Source organism: Lepisosteus oculatus, chromosome 10 (genome assembly GCF_040954835.1).
Source record: "Lepisosteus oculatus isolate fLepOcu1 chromosome 10, fLepOcu1.hap2, whole genome shotgun sequence".
NCBI lineage: Eukaryota > Metazoa > Chordata > Actinopteri > Semionotiformes > Lepisosteidae > Lepisosteus > Lepisosteus oculatus.
The window spans coordinates 29,701,617-29,708,507 of NC_090705.1; positions in this window are offsets into that span (position 1 = coordinate 29,701,617).

Below are 6,891 nucleotides of genomic sequence, written 5' to 3' on the forward strand. Positions count from 1 at the left end.
AAATGAATCAATAATGCATCGTACCTTTGGTAAAACTTTTATTCTGAAGATTTTATGGATTCATTTTCTGTGATTACCAGCTGCGAAGAAGTAGCTAATAAGTAATAATAAAAGCTATGAATACATTATTTTATCGATACATATTCTTTTAATACCTGTAATGTGACCAATTTTATTTCAAATGAAAATCAAACTTTTGGACAAAGGTATGTCTTTTAACCATTTCAAAACAAAATACTGTCATGTTTTATATATAGCATCGTTAATGTATAGTTAATAGTTCTATATAATTCAGATTAGAGTAGCGTGTATCATTTTAAAAAGCACGTTGTTCACAGCAATATGTATACTGTATATAAAGTACACCGTGCTCTACTGTTCTTGTAAAGATAATGTGTTTTACTGTAATTCCATTCAATGTAGAGATAATATTTTAAGTTTATTTTTAACTTTTAATTAAGTATAGGAAGTGTATAGTATGCTTCCCATTACTAAGTATGTCGAAGACGTTTTTTCTTTGAGCCTGGTATATTTAATCTCATATAACTAAGAATTCCTATCAATTTAGACTTCTACTAAACATCTGGTGACCCGCAGATTGATGTGACACTACACAGTTAAAATGCAGCTATATGACAAATGAGACAAATTATTTGCTATACACACTACTTCAGTAGGATAACGCATGGTGATTATTTAAGTTTTGTTTTTTCTTTATGGACAGATACTGGCGTTAAACCTGTGAGTTTCCTCTCTTCCTAACATAAAACATCAGAGAGCGATGTTTTGAATTACGTGATATGATAACGCTTATACCGTATCTATGACCCTCTCTCCCTAAAGTCTTTCCATTTCATCTCACATACAGTACACTACTTTATAAAAATCAGTGTAATAATGTCGCCGGAACCGTCGTTTTTCAATTTCAGTATTAAATAAAGTTAAAATCCATAATTAATGCTTCACAAAAATGTAAGGACTGTCCTGAAATAATATCAGACCAACTCAGTAATCATCTTTGATTTGAATTTTTGTCTTTTCAAAAATTCTGCACTTTTTTGCCATTTTTTCCCAAATCATTGAGAGAAAACCTAAAATTCTGTATAGTCAATTTATTTTGCATTGGTATCAGGCTTTTCCTATGCAGAATTTTAAATTATTTCAGCTGAAAAACGCGAAATTTGTTATGAGATCTCAATAGATAAGCAGTTCTCAAGTGAAGCTGTGCAAATTATGATTTGTATAGGCTCAGACTTTCAAAACCACTCTTTTGTTTAACCAGTATCACACATTACATACATGTCACCTACAAATCCCCAAACAAAGGCCATGTTCCTAACAAGTGGATTAGAGGATTTTCCCAAAGCTGAAACCTATGTGCTTTAGACAAGAGAACTCTCAATTAGAGTTGTGGCACAATAAGCATAACAGCAGCCTATTTTTATTGCGCACAGGATTACCACTGTATGTTATCTATTTTCCTCTGGTTTACAGTATAGGGGGAATGAACACTTGTTAAATCAAGCAGTTACTTTATAATCCCCTTTGTGCATGCAGGCACTACTATTTGTGAAGAAGATATCGTATATACATGTAGGTGGCAGCAAATACTTTAATGTTTGAATCCTCTACTGATATGATAGTGTAGGTTGTTTCATGTTTAAATGAGGTCTGTGAAATGGAAGAATGTGTTGAAGATGGTATCAAGATGATCTTAGCAGTGATGTTAGATGAAATATAAATGGTAAAAGTCAAAAGGGTTTAGAAAAAAAATGATAGTGAACAGCTTTCTTCAAGAACTAGGAAAAAGCCTCATTCAATGATTAGACAATGAATGCTTAAGGCTTTTTAAGCCAGAAAGCAGCTGTTATTTAGAGTGAATTCTTTTACAGTTTTCAGAAACAATACATACAGTACAACCTTAATGTTGTCCACTTTATCATGTATTTTCTCAGCCGTGGGATTACTAAAATACAGATTGCATGTGCTGTTATGATTTGCTCTTATGCACACTTGCACCATTATAAAGCAAATTAAGTGCAACAGCAACAAAAATCCTTTTCCACACCTTTAGTCTTATACTATGTTTTATTTTCTAACTCACAGGAACATCTACTGTATATGCTTTACACTTTAGTATAATGGTCACTGATCCTTGACCTGGACCTGAGAAAAGTTGTTAAACTAGCCCAGTTAAGCCAATATGCTAAATTGGAATGAAACCTGGCAGGATTGAAGAATTTAAATATGTTTTCCAAATTGAAGAAAACAGACATTTAAGGTAAAAGCCAGCAGCTATATCGCTCTGCAACTCACAACTGGCAACCCACTGGAGCTAAGCAGGTGTGAGCCTGATCAGTACCTGGATGTGAGACCTCCTGGGGAAAAAACTAACGTTGCTGCTAAAAGAGGTGTTAGTGGGGCCAGCAGGGGGCGCTAACCCTGCAGTCCATGTGGGTCCTAATGCCCCAATATAGTGATGGGGACACTATACTGTAAACATCCTTCGGATGAGATGTAAAACTGAGTTCCTGACTCTCTGTGGTCATGAAATGTCCCAGGGTGTTTCTTGAAAAGAGTAGGGGTGTAACCCCTCCGTCCTGGCCAAATTTCCCATTGGCCCCATCTATGAATTGGCTTCATTACTCTGCTCTCCTCCCCGCCGATAGCTAATGTGTGGTGAGCGTTCTGGCACACTATGGCTGCAGGTGGATGCTGCACATTGGTGGTGGTGGAGGGGAGTCTCCATTACCTGTAAAGCGACTTGAGTGGAGTGTCCAGAAAAGTGCTATATAAGTGTAAGCAATGATGAATGATAATGTGCATATTTGGATTACAAACTAGTTACAGTAGATAGTTAACACAAATTATAGACAAGGGGTGACATTTTCTATTGAGGTGGTATAATAAGTGGAAAACTATAGTGTCTGTAAATATAAGGGAGAAGGATACTAGTTCAACGATTTTAAAAAAGTACTTTTTAAAACTATATTTATTAAACCTTTAAATGATAATAAAAATCCATTTATGAAAGACATTTACAAGGGGATCATACTAAAGTTTGTTAAAATGTAAACATTAAGGAATATAATTACTTACAAAATGAAGTTCAATATAAGGAATAAACACAAAAAAGGTAATTAGCCAGTAAGTGTGTTTAAAAGCAATTAAATAATTTTTGTAATAACCACCCAAAGCTAGTTTTTATTTATTCTAAAAGATAGAGCACAAAAAGACTAAAAAATAAGAAATAGTATGTGCATTTGGGGAAAATTACAATAGTAGATCAGAGTAAAAAACAACATCCTGAAAGTATGAATGACTGAGATGTCACAATATAGCTTTCATAAATAATACTTCAGATAGATATATAAACAGAGAGCTGGTAAGCCAAATTAGAGAGGAAAAACTATGGACTATAGGAGTTTCAAGGGCTTGACTACTTTATATACTGTGGTTGTCTAAACATTTTCTGACCTGTAGGTTATTATTATTACACTTACAGTATGTAGTGATTTTCTGGACATTCCACTTAAAGTGCTTTACAGGTAATGGGGACTCCCCTCCAACACCACTTATGTGCAGCATCCACCTGGATGATGCAATTGTAACCAAAGTGTGTCAGTACACTCATCACACATCAGTTGTCAGCTATTAGAGTAATAAAGCTAATTCATAGATGGGGATTATTAGGAGGATATTATTGATAAAGGCCAGGGGGAAAATTGGCCAGGACACTGGGGCCAAATTAATGTGGAATGATACCATTCTTGGGTTCAGTTCTTTTTTCATTGCTGTCTGTGTGGATTTTTAATGATCTCTCATTGTTCATATGGGTTTCCAACGGATGCTCTGGTTTCCTCCCACAATACAAATACATACTGGTAGGCTATGGAGTCTGGGAAAACTGGCCCTGGTGTGACTGTGTGTATGTATGTTTGTCTGTGTGTGCCCTGGAATCCAATAGAGGGTGTATCCCTTGTAGCCATTGGATCACTCTGCTCATGAGAGCCAAATGTTGTAAGTTTTATATAGTGCAGGCCTGGCTCAAAAATAAAGTACTCACACAGCTGGCTCTTGTTATCTTTTTAATTGAATTGATTGCACTAGGGTACCATTACTTATTTGCATGGAGACATTGGATGTTGGATGACTACATACAGTATATGAAATAAATGAAACAGTCAACAAACATTGGTATTATTTGTTCACTAAGAATTTCTTTATATACAGTATCACTACGGCCCACATGAAGCTCAACAAATAACAAAAATGCTAATATACAGAGAATCTGAAAGGGGAAAATACTTTTTCACAGAATTGTATACTTATTGGAGTACCACATGTGTCTGTTTTAGGATCTTCCATGTCTATGTCCATAATCTATTTTCTCTTCTAGTTAGTGAACTAGAAATGGGTTACATTCAGCTAGCAAAATAATATTAAGCAAAGACATAAGCTGGGAAACACTGGATGCAAAGAATTAATATATAAGAAAATACATTTTGGTTAATGATGTTCATTTTCAAGATAATGTGGAAAAGAGGTTAAAAGGTAAACAGAATATAAAAATATAAGTGTTGATTTGGGCGGCATGGTAGCACAGTGACAGGCAGTATAATAATAATTGCTTACACTTATATAGCGCTTTTCTGGACACTCCACTCAAAGCGCTTTACAGGTAGTGGGGACTCCCCTCCACCACCACCAATGTGCAGCACCCACCTGGATGATGCGACGGCAGCCATAGTGTGCCAGAACGCTCACCACACATCAGCTATCAGTGGGGAGGAGAGCAGAGTAATGTAGCCAATTCATAGATGGGGATTATTAGGAGGCCATGATTGGTAAGGGCCAATGGGAAATTTGGCCAGGACGCCGGGGTTACACCACCTACTCTTTTCGAGAGTAGGTGGTGTAACCCTGGGATTTTTAATGACCACAGAAAATCAGGACCTCAGTTTTACATCTCATCTGAAGGACGGCGCCTGTTTACAGTATAGTGTCCCCGTCACTATACTGGGGCATTAGGACCCACATGGATCACAGGGTGAGCGCCCCCTACTGGCTCCACTAACACCTCTTCCAGCAGCCACCTTAGTTTTTCCCAGGAGGCCTCCCATCCAGGTACTGACCAGGTTCACACCTGCTTAACTTCAGTGGGCTGCCAGTTGTGAGCTGCAGAGTGATGTGGCTGCTGGCATAGTGGTATAGTATAGTGTATAGTGTATAGTCAGTATAGTGGTACAGTGGTTAGAAGATGTTGCCTTACAGCACTGAGGGCCTGGGTTTAATTCCATAACTGGAATGTATCTGTGTGGAGACTGTGTGTTTGTCTTGTGTTCAATTTTTTTCCACAAGCAGTTGTAGGAGTGAAGAACAAACTATTCAGCCAAATTGAAGAAACTGACACCCTGGCGTATTTCAATAATATAGTTCCAAAAATCTAATTCTGCTAATTATCAGTTCATTTGTTTTAAGATTTGAAATAAAAAGAATCCACATTTATGACATATGAAGCATATGGTTTTTCAATGCACGATTATTGTTTTATAGTAAGAACGACCACAGTAACAAAAAAAGTAAAAAAAAAAGTATTTCGGCTAAAAATCCAAATTATCCTTTCATATACAGTATCAATCATTTAATGTTTCAGCTTGCAGGAAGCTTGCTAGAATTTTTTTTATAAATAATGCTTTGTTTTCTATACATTACCATCAGTCATTTCCCACAAATTGTTTTATAGGCAGTTTAGATAAGTTTAGAAGGAAACTGAATGGATTAGATGCCAATTTGTCGACACTTCAAATTGCTTCTAGTTACTATGGTTTCTACTGAAAAGATGCATGACCCTTTGTCCAGTGGAAGTGGGCGTCAAAAACGTCTTTCACATCAAAGATGCATGCCAGAGACACATAAAAAGTAAATATTTTAAAATCACAAAAATATATTTATATCTATGCACAGTATACTGTATACTTCTATAAACAGATTTTTGGACATAGTGGGTTATTTTAAACTAAACAGTTATGAATTTGTTGTGCAGGTTCCTGTTGCAGAAAAAACAGTAACATAATCAAATCCTTCCAGGTAGAAGGACTAACGCATAGTTCTTACTGCACAAACTACCTTCCAAGACACAAGAATGTCCATCTACAGTACAAGCAGCCATATCACCCTGCAACTCACAACTGGCAGCCCACTGAAGTTAAGCAGGTGTGAGACTGGTCAGTACCTGGATGGGAAACCTCCTGGGAAAAATTAAGGTTGCTGCTGGAAGAGGTGTTAGTTGGGCCAGCAGGGGGTGCTCACCCTGTGATCCATGTGGGTCCTAATGCCCTATATTAGGATATATGTGGGACACTATACTGTAAACAGGCGCGGTCCTTCGGATGAGATGTAAAACCGAGGTCCTGACTCTCTGTGGTCATTAAAAATCCCAAGGCGTTTCTCGAAAAGAGTATGGGTGTAACCCTGGCGTCCTGGCCAAATTTCCCATTGGCCCTTACCCATTATGGCCTCCTAATAATCCCCATCTATGAATTGACTTCATTACTCTGCTCTCCTCCCCATTGATAGCTGATGTTTTGTGAGCGTTCTGGCGCACTATGGCTGCCGTCGCATCATACAGGTGGATGCTGCACATTGGTGGTGGTGGAGGGGAATCCCCATTACCTGTAAAGCGCTTTGAGTGGAGTGTCCAGAAAAGCGCTATATAAGTGTAAGCAATTATTATTATTATTATTATCTTCCAGTATTCAGACAACACACTTCCACAATAAAATGCATGTAGAATATGTCTTGAAATTCCAACCACGCCTGATGGCTAGAGTTAAAGAAACAAACAATAGAGCTATTGTTAACTTTTGTCTTTTCTCACCAATCAGGAAA